The 15,450-nt window shown below is 38.6% G+C and overlaps 1 pseudogene; it reads left to right on the top strand.

Annotated features, from left to right (window-relative positions):
* Positions 1-254: 254 nt before the first annotated feature.
* On the top strand, positions 255-373 carry LOC134950252 (5S ribosomal RNA; annotated as a pseudogene).
* The last annotated feature ends 15,077 nt before the right edge of the window (positions 374-15,450 follow it).

Raw genomic sequence — 15,450 nt, 5'->3', positions numbered from 1 at the left:
CCATCAAAGCCTGTTAATTGATCTTCCCAGGTAATAAAGACAGGAGAGAAAGGAAAAAAGTGACCCTTGTTGGGAGCACTCCCTCTTGGAAACAACTATGATAGAAATTATGTATAGTGTATTGGATATTAAAACGTAACCTTTAATTTTAATGAATAATATGGGAGTACACACAAAAAATGTTTAAAAGATGATTAAATAATTTGAATCAACAACTGCATACCCATTATAGGTCTTTGCTTCATCAACTTTAAATCTACTACCATACCACACCGTACATGCCCAATCTCGTCCGATCTTGGAAGCAATACGGTGTTGGGCCTGGTCAGTACTTAGGTGGTTGACCACTAAGGAATACCAGGTGTTGTAGGTCAAGTTTGAAGGCAATACCTTTGCTATTGCACCTACTGCAGTAATCAACACCTGGCGGGTAAATCTCTTGGTTTTGCCGTAACTTGTGCCGCACGTTTGCCTTTTATTTAATGTTTTTTTCATCCTTATGTTCACAGTTGCATTCCCGAATTTACGATTCAAATTATTTAATCATCTTTTAAACATTTTTTGTGTGTACTCCCATATTATTCATTAAAATTAAAGGTTACGTTTTAATATCCAATACACTATACATAATTTCTATCATAGTTGTTTCCAAGAGGGAGTGCTCCCAACAAGGGTCACTTTTTTCCTTTCTCTCCTGTCTTTATTACCTATGTAATAGACCCATGGGAGCACCATCGACAATCACCCTCTTTTTTCTACCTAAAAAAGAACCTTTTTCTGTTCAATGGTAGATGGTGGTCAATTCCGGAAGCTTTTCTGGTTCGTCGGTTTTCTTGGAAACACATATCAATTACATATTTACTTAATCTCACTTAGTCTTGTGCGGCATCCTCAACCCTACCCTTTACCACATAATTGATCTTCCCAGCAAAATCTTGGGTTCTGTTTGAGTTTTTACTCCAAAAGCTGTGACTCACCTCTTTCAGAGGACATTGGCAGCTTTTCCCTACCTTGCCCAGAACCAGAGATATAAGCCTTCCAGCAGCTGGTTCCTGCTCCTGCTCCTCATGCCTGGTATGCAGTTTTATATTTTCATCTGTAGATTGCTCTGGCTCCTTAATTCTGATCTCCAAGTCCCCAGTACCTCCTGAAAGGTGGATTCTCTAGTTTTTAAACCCATTGACAGCTTCGAAATCTATTTCCAGTATCTGGAGAAATCTGCAGTCAAGCAAGCTGCCCTCCCACCGGAAAATGATTAATATTAAGCCCATTCCACTATCCACCCATGCCCTGCATATTAAACACCCCTACCACACCAGAAGTCATGTACCTAGGCCCCTTCATTCAGCCCAATGCCCCCTTATACAGTTTAGCATTCTCCCTCCTGCCCCATCTCCCACCATCTGTGCCGTAATTAGCATTAATTACTGCTCCAGGTCCTAAATGCTGAGAGGAAGATAGATCACTAACTCAGTAGCAATTGGAAATGCAGCTGATATTCATAATAATATGAGTTGTAATTGTCCTAAGCTATGTATGCAATCCTTGATGCATGTACAGTCTGCTAAAAATCCTAAGATCCATACACAGACGGAATTGGGTGAAACAATGAATCTAGCCTTACTGTATATGAGCATCCTTTAGCACCTAGAATTTTACTGGGGTGGGATCTGTTTGTTTATGTTTAAAAGTATATGTTGTATTGTTATACTGTATTCCATGTTGCAAGATATTCTTTTTTTGGATATGTGGAGACTGCACTTCTACCAGTTATTTACAGAACAATAATACAAAGAAAAAATACTAAAGCCCCTTGCAAGCTAACAATCAATAGGAAAACAGGAGTCTTAAGTGCAAAAGATTAGTCTAAACATATGTAGCAAAAGAAAAAAGTATTTCATGAGGCTATATAAATCTATCTATACAGAAATACTCATCTGTGATTCAGGCGATTTAGTTAGTATAACAATAGAATACATGTAACCCTGTACAGCAGGTGGTTGATGTCAGGATCATTGAGTCACAATTTTTTTTCAAAACAGCATAAGTGCTATGTTATAAGTGATACAATCATGTTTTATTTTTCCATTCACATCAACTGGAAGAACATGTTTTGTTTGAGCAAAATGCACATAAGCAAGAGGTTACCTCTACTCTCACATATAATACTGTGGAAATCCACTAGCAATTTTCCAATTTATATAGCTCTTATGAGACATCCCTTCTGGCACTAGTCACCTGTCACTGACTGACATCCTTAATCGCTGTCAACATCAAGCATCATTGGACTACATTTAGGGGTCTGGTATGTAATACCAGAATTCAACATCCTGTTGGTCAGAATCCCGGTGGCGGGCACAGTGAGTCCCATTCAGGCCCGGTGGCAAGCTTTGCTCGCCACACTATTATATTCCCCCTCAGGTGGTGGCGTGGACCACCATACGAGTGGTAACTCTGGGCTTTGATCGGGATTCCGGCATCAGTCTCCTGACCGCCAGGATCCTGACAGCTGGTAAATTTACTTCATCCCCTTTTTAACCCCTGGCCAAGATTTTGGTTATGTTCCTGACCCATCCTCAAATTACATTCCCTGGAATCTGTATCTACCTGTTTTGATTTTTACTTGAAGTTTGATTCAAATATGTTATTTTCCTTGCAATTGGAGTCATCATTGTTTGTATTATTGTTCTCCTTTCAAATTATTTAAGAACTATGGGGGTCATTCCGAGTTGATCGCTCGCTAGCAGTTTTTAGCAGCCATGCAAACGCATTGTCAATGCCCACTGGGGGTGTATTTTCACTTTACAGAAGTGCGAAAGCTTGTGCAGCAGAGCGCCTGCAAAATCTTTTTGTGCAAAACAAGACCAGCCCTGAACTTACTCTTCGTGTGCGTTGTTTCTAACAATGGAGGGATGGCTTTTTTGACGTCACACACCTGCCCAGCGAACGCCCAGCCATGCCTGCATTTTTTCAACCACGCCTGCGTTTTGCCAAACACTCCCTGAAAACGGTCAGTTGCCACCCAGAAATGCCCACTTCATGTCAATCTTCCTGCATTCGGCCGTGTGACAGGAATGTTCGTTAGACTCTGTGCAAACCCACAATGCTCATTGTACCCATACGACATGCCTGCGTATTGCGGTGCATACGCATGTGCAGAAATGCTCATTTTTAGCCTGATCGCTGCGCTGCAAACAACGGCAGCTAGCGATCAACTCGGAATGACCCCCTATAGGAGGTAATTGAGTAGTATGATTTACGGAGCTACAAAGCTAGTAATAAAGGTATATCGCCAAAAGAGGTGAGTTTTCGTGGATTGCTTGAAGATTTGTATGTTTGGGGAAATCCTTATTTCATCAAAGGTGAAATTTCATAAGCAACTGAAAAATATTTACATAGGAAAGAATGGAAGTGAGTAATGAGTGGGATCAGAGGCTAAGCAGTGCAGAGCAGAAGAGCTGAGTAGGGAGATACTTTGGCACAAGTGAAGAAATATATGTTGGTGCAGCTTTATTAATAGCTTTGTATATTAATAGAAGTTACAGGAATTGGCAAAGTGAAATGTTTTTAAATGCATTAGACATCTTGGGAGCATTAATGAAATTTGGTAGCATAGTGACATGATAATAGTGTGGTCATGGGTTTGATTCTCAACAGGTCCTTACAAGTGTGAAGTTTGCATGTTCTCTGCATGTCTTTGTGGATTTCCTAATGATGTTCCTGTTTATTCCTATTCTGAAAATACGCCAAATGTATACTGGTGGGTTGTGTTCCAATTAAATTAATCCTAGGGTGTGCGGGTATGGGTCGTTGGGTCAACACAACTTAGGTTGACAGTCATTAGGTCGACCACAATTGGTCGACATGCATTAGGTAGACAGGGTCACTAGGTCGACATGGTCATTAGGTCGACATGTACTAGGTCGACAGGTCAAAAGGTTGACATGAGTTATTTTACTTTTTTGGGTGTCTTTTTCTTCGTAAAGTGACGGGGAACCCCAATTAGTGCGCCATGCTTCAGGTAAGGTGCCTAGCTCCGCTACCGCTGTGCTCAGCACAGATTACCGTTCCCAAGTCCAACGTTACCGTTGTAGTCCACGTGGATCGTAAAGTATGAAAAAGTCAAAAAATTGGGAAAAAAATGTTAAAAACTCATGTCGATGTTTTGACCTGTCAACCTAGTACATGTCGACCTAATGACCATGTTGACCTAGTGACCCTGTCAACCTAATGCATGTTGACTTATAATGGTCGACCTAATGACTGTCGACCTAAGTGGTTTCAACCTAATGACCGTATCCCGGGTGTGCATGTGTGTCCTTGTAGTAGGGTATACAGATTGTCATCTCCACTGGGGCAAAGGCTTATGTGAATTATTATATTTCTCTGTAAAGTGACACATTATATATACAGTAGTAGGTATGTAAATTAATAATAATAATAATAATAAATAATAATACATTGGGCTCACATTGTTCCTTTTATCTTAAATATTGGCAGGCAGGCATACCAAATGTGCTGATGTTTCATATTGGGGCAGATAATGTAATATTTGTAGAGACATGGTGTTTATAGCCAGCTCCTAGATAGCTGCAAAATCATGTCTAAGATGATCCTTTAGAATGGAGAGGCAGACTATTAACTCTAGTGGTATAAAATAGGCCATATGAAGGATAATACAAAAATGGTCATTTAGTTAAGGCACTTGGATCTCATCCTAGTTAAATCCCTGTAGCTTGAATACCTCACCAACATGATACTTTGGCAGTACATGATGCTCCTGTGATCTTCAGGAGGTGGTAGAGATGGCCTTGATTTTTAAGGTTATTTTGGTGGTACTGTCATGCATACATAATTTTAGCCACTCACCAAGAGTATTAGGAGAGAGCAATGCAACTTTGTTTAAACTGATCCAGTAGTTTTCTCCTTCCAAGGGGGCATTGAATCCCTTTGTTGACCATTAGAATTTATGCAAGAAATTAATAAATTGGCCTGGCCCAACATTCATAAAAGGTATTATACAAAACTCCAATGGACGTTCTATCTATTGTAGCTTGTCAGATTGGTGACAACATGGCACGAGAACATATTGATCTTGAGCCAAAAAAATCTTAAATCCCCTACATATTTTGTTACTCTATGCAATATGTCCCAACCTCAAAATTGTTGGTAAACCTCAGAAAATGCAGTTTTACTAGGTTTTACCACATTCCCCATATACATCGAGCTTTGGAAATGTAAAACTTTTCAGGGTTTGTACATGATAGGCAACACATCTGTGCTTTTCTCCACAGCATTCCCCAAGAGGGATTTAATAAGATGTTTACCAGTGCTCCCCATGGATCAAGCATGTGCAGAAGGACTCCTGGGTCATAAACCAAAGTCATTATACCACAAAAGACAGTTCATATTGGTAGAGCTGTCCTTTCCTTAACCACTAAACTGATTATTAAAAAAAAACCGCTCAGAAATGTAATTTTTTATGGGTGAATTAAGTGAAGAGCATATATTTAAACTTAGTTAAAATGATTTTGTAAATAAAAATATTTTTTATTAAATTTAGATTTTTTTATCTAAAAATATTGGAACATCAGATCATCACCATTGGAACATTAGGAACATTGATAACATCGCAACCATAGTGACTTTCATTTTCCAGATGGAAACACCAGGTACACACTAGGGGAGCTTGGGTGTGGGGTAATACACATCTCCCCAGTGGTTGTTAGAGTCTGTATCCACTGGGTGGGGGATACTGCCATGCTGACCAATCAGCAGTGATTGGCAGAACAGCAGAAACTGGGGGAGGGTGGAGGGAAACAGAGGGACCAGTTGTATCTGACTGGTAGCATCCTGTACGACCAGGTCAGATAAGGTACTTGCTGGTGTAGTCGCATCTGATGTGACCATGCCAGGAATGTACTTCACCAATTAACTGACAATTTTTTCCCCAAAACCACTCAGAAAATGTCATTTTTTTTATTCAATAATGTTTCAAAAGTATTTTTAAAGCTATATTTAAATATTTTATTTTAGAAAATACATAGGGTTGTGGTTTGCACCTCACCCCTTAACCCACCCTGTGTCTATAGGCCTTCATTGTATTTTACTTCCCACTTACGTCTCAAGTATTTCCCCTTTTTGTCATAAGATCCCCTGAATTGTCACCGCCCAAATCCCCTGGTAGTAGCAGATCCCCTGGAAGAATCCCCACCCTCACCCCCAGTGTCAATGGGCCCCAGATAAGTACCCCCTTCCCCATGTGTCACTACATTTTTTTTATATTATCATTAATATAAACACCCCTGTCCAAAAATGTTTTTCTATGGGGCAGCATAACTACCTTTGTGACACAAGACACCCCCCTTTACAGACCCCCCCCCACCCATATAGCGGAGCAATTGGCAGTAGAGACTGGTCATCAGCACAGATTTCCTCCATACAGAGGGAGCACACAGCATATGCAATATGTGATGTGACCTGGCCAGAGAATGATATCACATATGGTAGTGTCATGCAAGTGGTTAAATCTATAGCGGGGGACCTTGTACTGCACACCAAAATTCCAAACATAATAAGAGGTGCTATCATGCTGAGACTTGTAGTTCCACATAGGAAAAAAGAAAATGCAGATGCACACTCTATAATACTAAGCACTGCTAACCGGAATAATTATAATAAACTCTGTAATCTAACAAAGCAAAATTGAGGTCCTTATCATAATTTTTGGACAAAAATATGGGCCCACCAACCTTGAGCAGATGACTTCATCTGGTGGGTCCCTAACACTAAGGTTCAAGTACTTTAGTGTTAAGATGAGATGAGGTCAACTGGTCGCAGTTGGTGGGTCCATATTTTTGGGAAAAAGACAATACATGGAGCTAACAGGAGATCTATTTATTGAGAGATCTCTACACAGGACATGCGTACACCCTCTGAGGTTAGAGGAGAGTAAATTTCAAACTCAGCGAAGGAGGGGGTTCTTCACAGTAAGGGCAGTAAGGATCTGGAATTATTTGCCAGTGAAAGTAGTAATGTCAGACTCATCAATACTTTAAAAAATGGGTTACATAAATTTCTAACTGAAAAAGATATCTAAGGATATAATTTCTAAATGAAAGCACTTTAGAAAAATGTATTTTAGGAAAACTAGAAATTCTAGTTGTCAACTGGACGAAAAACGGTCTTCACTTGAATCATTATGGGTTAATCTATAGATAATATAGTCTAGAAAAATGTATTTTAGAAAAACTAAGCATTCTTTTTGTCAACTAGATGAAAAATGGTCTTCACTTGAGTCATTGGGGGTTAAGCTATGGTTATATAAGGAATAGTATAGGGCCAATATATAAAGATTGAATCAATGGACAACTTGTCTTTTTTCAACCTCATTAACTATGTTGCTAAGTTACTATATTATGTTTGAAATTTAGGGGTGCAGTCCAAGGTCCACCGATATATTTTATATTGTGTGCACTTGAAGTTGGAGACTGCTTCAGCATGGATTAGCACACCTCCCACCTACCCAAGGATGTTTTTAATTAGCATGGATCTCATTAGAACATTGCATATTGGAAAAGGTACTATGACGGTGAAGCCTGAATAACTTATACAATTTGTCAGTTTTTGGAATGATTTTGCAGCATGGGATCCCATGGGTTGATGTGTCGTGGCTGCTTTGGGGAATCACATTGTAATAATCAATCTAGCACTTTTTATTTAGAACCTAATTATTTTTCTACCTATATAACACCTTTTAACATTCTATTTATTACTTCTCAGGTATGTACCATACTTAATATTTAGATTCTGCTTCTTACTTATGTAACACATATTAACATCTTAAACTCTCATTAGTGTGGTTCCTTGGAGCAGTTGGCCTGTGCTGAATTGGGGGGTCCTGTGCCCTGGACTTGAACCTTAGTGTTAGAGATCCAACATATAAAAGGCCACCTGGCTGCGGTTGGTGGGCCCATATTTTTGGCCAAAAGTTATGCTAAGCGCCTCAATTTTGCTCTATGTTAGAGTACAGAGTTTATTTATTTATTCTGATTATCAGTGCTTAGTATTATAGACTGCTTCTGCATTTAATTTAATTTTTCTTTTGCTTAAATCTACATGCAAACAGCATTAATAAACTCCACTTTACATCCAATCAGTGGAAGGATGTATCACATTCAAATTGTAATGCATCCCTGCCTCTGTCTGTATATTACATCAATATTGCATATTTTATTTATTTATTTATTAACAGTTTCTTATATAGCGCTGCAAATTCCGTTGTGCTTGACAATTGGACACAATGATACAACAAAACTGGGTAATAAACAAACAGTCAGAAGTAGGAAGCTCCTGCTCGCAAGCTTACAATCTATAGTATGCTGTTTGATATACAGTAATTGATGACATTTTAAACAGGATTAGAACACATGTTGAGTACTATTAGGACTTTAGTAAAAATAACACAGATAAAGGAGGGTTCCCAGCCTAGTATTTAAGTACAATTCTTATTGTTAAATTAAATAATTTATTTTTAAATTAAAGTTCTTTAAAAATGAGGACAGATGCCAACACTTATATAACAAATCTGAGTACACTGGCTAAACATAACACATGACATGGTCACACAAAGACACTGCTGGCAATGTAACATAGAAACTGGAAGAACTGTATAAAACACAAATAGCACATTCCATCCCATTGTCTAACAAACATTTCCTTCAGTGTAGTTATCACTTAAATGTAAGAACTTGTTTGCAGAAGGAAAAGCAAATGCATAGGTTCTTATGCACACACAAGACTGCTGCCTGATGAAAGGAAACCTACAAGGTGATCCCCGCACCTCAAGTGAAATAACAAATGTCTAAGCAAAGCAGAAACCTTCCCACTGGCGCTGTTTGATATAAATCAAAATATATATTTCTTATAAATGTAGTCATGTACATCCACTTCCTCCTCCTCTCAATATCCAGTTCTCCAAAAACAATGTCACATTCAAGGATGAAATGCTCTCCTCCTCCTTCTTTTACTAGGGTCAGGAAAGTGAGTCATTAATTAAATTGTCAAGTGTGCATGCTCAAAACAGAGAAGAATATATATATATATATATATATATATATTATTATTTTTTTAAATAATAATAATTTTATTTATTTAGTACTTTTCTCCGATAGAACTCAGAGTTGCTTTACAGCTATCAATAACATGATACATAATATAGAGGATTTAGACTTACAAGTACAAATCTAAACAGAAATAATTAAGAACAACAAAAATCTGGAGAGCACAATAAGCAGAATTGAGGGTTTTGTGCAGACATATTGGGTAATAACGTCCACGGCAGTGACGTGCAGTGAGATGAGGCAGGTGAGGCAGAGCATTTCCTGTCATACTAACATACAGTATATGCCAGAGTTTTGACTATATAAAGTATATGAAAAATACAAAGAATATATTATAAATATCCTCTTTGTTTTATTCTAATAATTTTTACAGCCAAAACTCTGGAGTAAAAAGTCTACGGCAGGAGATACAATGCCTCACCTGGCACATTTCTGATCAAACCTCAACAAATTTCCAGCAGTATATACCTCTGCACCTGTGTATAATGCCCACATGAAGCCATTGGCTCATATATTGTGTGTAAATCTGGCTTTGGTTCTAGCCAGTGCCTCCTGAACCTTTTACCTCACTGCAAATCCCTGGTCCACAGGTCATCCACTCCACCCTCACAAGGTACCAGGTAAGGCAACAATCTTGGGTGCACTAAATAGGATTCCCCTGGGTGGAATAGGTTACAGCTAGAAGAGATTATATAAAATGGGTGACTGCAGTACACTTATGCTAGGAGTAAGGTCCCAACATAACTGCCAGAGTCATGTATTTCCATCCGATCCACAATCATACTAGGTGAGGCAGCCATGTTGGGTGCACTACGAAGGTTATACTGTGGGAGTTAAGCCATCCAAGGACCCAAGGCACATATGCAATAACTGGCATGCATGTATTTGTTTGACATACCCTGTCATATACCCAGTGTAATAGTTCTTAATAAAAGTGAACATCCAAAAAAGACAACATACAAATCTTATATAATCACACATATGTAGATGATACATAAACTAGGGAGACTCTCAATATGTAAATGTCAGTCTCAGTGGATGCAATGAGGCAATTACCAGCTGTCCATAAGAGCTGGCAACTGTCAAGTCCTTAAGTGCAGTGTGTTGCAGCCAGTGGCGGTTCCAAAGGAGGCTGCAGCACAGTCCAAAATTCACATAGGGGGGCCACAACAACTGTCACACCAATCACTGCCAAATATCACCAGCCAGGACTCACTGGCAGTTGGTGTGGCTCCCCTATTTGAATTTTGGACTGTGCTGCAGCCCAACCTCTGGAGCCGTCACTGGTTACAACACTAGAGAGGTCCGGTGTACTCCAATGGAGCTGCCTCAGAACACCACCAAATTCTCCACAGCCACCACTGTCCAACACTCTACCTCCTTCTGATGCATTTTGACCCACCCAGGGAACATTTTCAAGGCAAATGTAGTGATTGACTCAAAGTCCCGGCCGGTCAATCATAATTCATCAGCATACATGCTACCTACATTAAACTCCAAAACAGAGTTATTGGACTCTGCATCAAAATGTGTATATATAGTATCTTTGATGCAAGTCTACAATTTTACATGCAATTAAAAAATAAACACAGCTACAGTTTGACATTTCAAAGATGCAAAGCAATATTGAAAAAATGAGCAACCATAAGTTTTTGAAGTCAAAAATATAAACAACTAATTATATGCATTAGTACCATTTAAGCTTTATGTGTCCTTTAGGTATGGTACTATCGAGCAGTCTCTAATGTAGATCTAAAGCTGTGTATGCACCTATATAATCGTCAGGCCATTCTTTCAATTCCCAGCACATTTATGCAGTGTGTGTGTATGCACCTCTGATCTTGTTTTAGCAGTATAAAACATGTCCCACCTGTAGATCAGACATTATCTGCAGCTTAATTTTCATCAGATTCATGGTACAATATTGAACAAAAAAGGTAAAGTATGCACTTTCTATTGTTTTGTCCTATGTGTCTCTAGCAACAGCCCTGCCTTTGTGTCTTTTCAGTAGATATTTTAGATGAGTTTCATCGATCAAGATTGAAAAGTAGATTGAAAATTGTGCACACAGGAATCGGGACTTCCTAATGTAAGTACAATTTTACCAAAAATCGCCTTTAAAGTACGATTGTACAAGTGGGTACATAGCTTAACAATTACAGTATAACACATTTGAGACCCTCCCTTTGTCATTCTGATTTTGCCAAGGTAGGCATAGAAATCATACTCCCTCTGCACCTACTGTACAGCACACTGTTAATGCATGACACGTGGATCATTGATTGATCACTATGTGATAATGCATGTTAGGGGCACACTGGTGCAAGTGTAAATAAATTAGCACCTTTATTATTTCTCATCTTTACTGTGTATTTTCCTTTAAATCATACTGTGAAGGTATCAAATTATAACTGCAAAAATGGATTCTTTATCTTTGTAGATTTAAATGTGTCTCAAATCTGGAAGTACAGTATAAGCAGGGTCATGCCATGGACCCTTTTCACAAGGGAACACACTGGCAAGGGTGCATTGCACATAAGTTAGGTCATTCTGTGCACAATGCAAGAAGGTCACCTCAAAGCTCAAACAATCAGGACAAGAAAAGCAGTTTGAAAGTTTTATATATATATATATATATATATATATATATACACACACATATACATATACACACACACATTTAGATCTATAAATGAAAAATAAATTCAGTCAATTAGAATATCAGAATATATTTTCTGATTAAAGTAAAAATAGAATTCATCTTAGAGAAAATAATGTGAAAATGTATTTCTAGTGAAACAATTGCAGTTGTAAATAGTGACTATTGGCCCAACCTCCTAAGTGAGCACACAAGTCCAAACCTCTGGATCTGGCAAGGGTTAAACTTGTACAACACTATTTCTGAATAATTAATACTAATGGATAATCAAAAATAACTACATGCATGATTATTGGCTAACAGCTATTGTTCCCAAAGGATGTGCCTCCCTGAGAGTGACTGAATTATATATGGTCCATGGTTCATGTAGTTTCACTTGTTTACTATTCAATACAGGGTTAAGATTTATTTCTGATGTCTATATTATAATCAGAATATATTCAGAGAGCTCAATGTTTTTTCTTCAGTTGGAAGGGTGGGTGTTCTGGCACTCTGACAGTAATGTGTTGTTGTTTTTCCACACATCTTGACAGTTTCTTTTGATGTTTGCTCCAGACAGAAGCTTTTATTGATTGCTTCTCATTTTCTTTCCTGATAGCCCCCATCAGACAGGCAGGCTCCAAGCTAATTAGCAGAGCTTTGTTCCTGCATGGCACTTTCCTCCAAAAACTCTCCAGGAAGGAGGTTCAGCAATGGTACTTCAAATAAAATTGCAAAAGTGATTATGACAATAAAAATAAATAAATGGTAATATATTTCCAGCATAATCCAAAACTCTCCCATATATACATAAAAGTACACTTAGGTGGAGCAGGCAGAATTTATTTTACCTGTGTGGGATTTAATAATGCAACTCACCCTAAAAATGAGTTATGACAGTAATTACAGCCATGTTTATAAAGTCTGATTAATTATTGTAACAGTCAAGTACACTTAATATGCTGCATTTGAGTTATCACTTTTTCTAGCAATTAAATACTTTATTCCTTAGAACACAACAAGTCAGCAGAGAATGCAAATATATATTGGACTCATTTGTTTACTAAAACTGATTATTTCTGTTAAAGAGAATCGACGTTTAAGTTATCATTACTTTTTATAACTTAACTTCATTTAAAGTACAGCTTTTGCTATAGTTTTGGAATGGGACTAACTAAAAGACCTAAGACCCAGAGTTCCCCAAACCTCTGTTACTAGTTGTTAGTGGTAATAATATGTCGCTTTTATTTAACCAGCTACTGTACCTAAATCCAGAAGCTGTTGTGTAGGTGTATGCTGGAGAAAACTGGGGCAGATGTATTAAGCCTAAAGAAGTGATAAAGCAGTGATAAATAAGTGATAAGTGGAAGGTGATAACGCATCAGCCAATAAGCTCCTAACTTTCATTTTTCAAACCTGTAATGACTGGCTGGTGCATTATCATCTTCCTCTTATCCCTTCTTTATCATTGCTTTATCACTTCTCCAGGCTTAATACATCTGTCCCATGTTCTAAAAATTGACAACATTTATCAATCATTATTTTACTTACACAGTATGTCTAAAATGTACAGTACCAACATGGGATTCAATCACCATATAGAGAGAAAATGGGATCTATGCTATTTGAACTCAGTTGAAAATAGCTCGGTGCACTAGATTTGTACTGCATTAGAGTATTTAAAACTCAGCATTATCTTTACACTGCCCTCACTTAGATCTACAATTGCATTTGAATTGTAAAGGGGGTTACACACGGAGAGATCCGTGTTTAAAATCGAAGCAATTTGACTAGATTGCTTAGATTTTAAGCACGGATCTGCCGTGTGTATGCCCTCCAGCGATAGCGATGCGTGGCCCCGCTCATCGCTATCGCCGGTGCTAGATTGACCTGCATGCAGGCTCAATCTAGCGGGTCGGTCACTTCACCACTGTGTGAAGTGAGCGGCCCCCATCCTCGTCTCCCCTCGCTCAGCACATCGTGCTGTGCTGAGTGGGGGGGGGAGATGTGTGCTGAGTGGTCTGTGTTAAGATCACTCAGCACACATCTCTCCTGTCAGTACTGGGCTTTAATTAAGGGGGGTACTGACGGGAGAGATGTGTGCTGAGCGATCTTAACACAGACTGCTCAGCACACATCTCTCCCCCCGTTCAGCACAGCACGATGTACTGAGCGAGGGGACGGACGGATGGGGGGACACTCACTTCACACAACACTGAAGTGAGGGACTCGCTAGATTGAGCCTGCATGCAGGCTCAATCTAGCACCTGCGATAGCGATGCGCGGGGCCGCGCATCACTGTCGCTGGGGGGCATACACACGGCAGATCCGTGCTTAAAATCTAGTCAGATTGCTTAGATTTTAAACACGGATCTCTTCGTGTGTACCCCCTTTTATTTTTGTAATACGAATGATTTTGAACATCATATGTGAAATGAATTGTAGAATCAGAGGAAGTGGCACAGTAAAATCAGTAGAAATATACATTTCTATATTAAATACACTGCATCCTGCAGAAGAGGCACCAACAAACTGAGATAAACAAAATAAGATATCATCTTATTGGTTTTATTAGGTTTGCCTTGAACTGTGTTAAGTACCTCTGCAGTCCAATTCCAGCTCCATAATGACAATAGTGGTTGTGACTTCTTCTCTTCTTAATTGTTTTTTTGACTTTTGTATGTGTCTATAGTTAAATTATCTGTTAATAAGATCATATAAAGCCAATTGAAAGCAGGATTTTACTAGAGCATGTCTGAGTTATGTTTTTGATTGTTTTTGTCTCTGAATTTCATGGTTTTTTTTGTGTCTTGGATTTCAGTCATAGTATGACTCATAGTTTCAGTCTCAGACATATAATGCACCAGTTTGTCTAGTGTAATTTATCCTCTTTTCTTGTGCAATTTATACTCTTTGCTTGTGCTATTATCTCTCTGTCTGTAATGACTTCTGTTTATAGTCATTCTTTGCTAGTTATCTACCCTGGTTCTGTCACACTGTCTTCTGAGTACTTATACCTTTTATTTCAGTGGTTCCAAAGCTGTGTGCCTAGGCACTCTGGGGTGTCGCTAGACACTTGCAGGGGTGCCTCAGGTTGGTGGTCCAGAACCAAAATAAATTATTTATTGTCAAAGTGATAGGCAAAACCAGTGCTACTGGCTGCCAAATATAAATTTTTAGCGATTATAACCACAACTATGTCCACCACCACATAACTGAACCTAAGGGTGACAATTAAGCACAATTTATGTAATCTAATATAATTTATTGAATGTATTAATAAGAAACTTCTGGACTAGGTGTGCCTTGAAAAATGCTGATATTCTAGGGTGCCATGATTCAATAAAGTTAGGAAACCACTGTATTATTTCTTTGTGTTTAGGCTTTGCTAACTCTCTTCTATGTATCTCTGCTTCCCATGCTCATTGAGCATGACATTTATATTTATACATTTAAGCTAATTAGCAGAAGTATTTCTCTTGGATTACAAAACTCCTTAATTTGAAGTTCACAGATAATGATTACAAGTATTCACTATCTAAAGGGGGGGTACACACGGAGCGATGTTCAGCTAATTTCTAAGCAATCTGACTAGATTGCTTAGAAATTATCTGAACATCGCTCTGTGTGTAGGAGTGCCGGCGACAGCAATATGTGGTCCCGCGTGTCGCTATCGTCTGTGCTAGATTG

Source organism: Pseudophryne corroboree, chromosome 8 (genome assembly GCF_028390025.1).
Source record: "Pseudophryne corroboree isolate aPseCor3 chromosome 8, aPseCor3.hap2, whole genome shotgun sequence".
In the NCBI taxonomy this organism is placed as follows: Eukaryota; Metazoa; Chordata; class Amphibia; order Anura; family Myobatrachidae; genus Pseudophryne; species Pseudophryne corroboree.
This window is presented reverse-complemented; position numbering and strand designations above follow the sequence as displayed.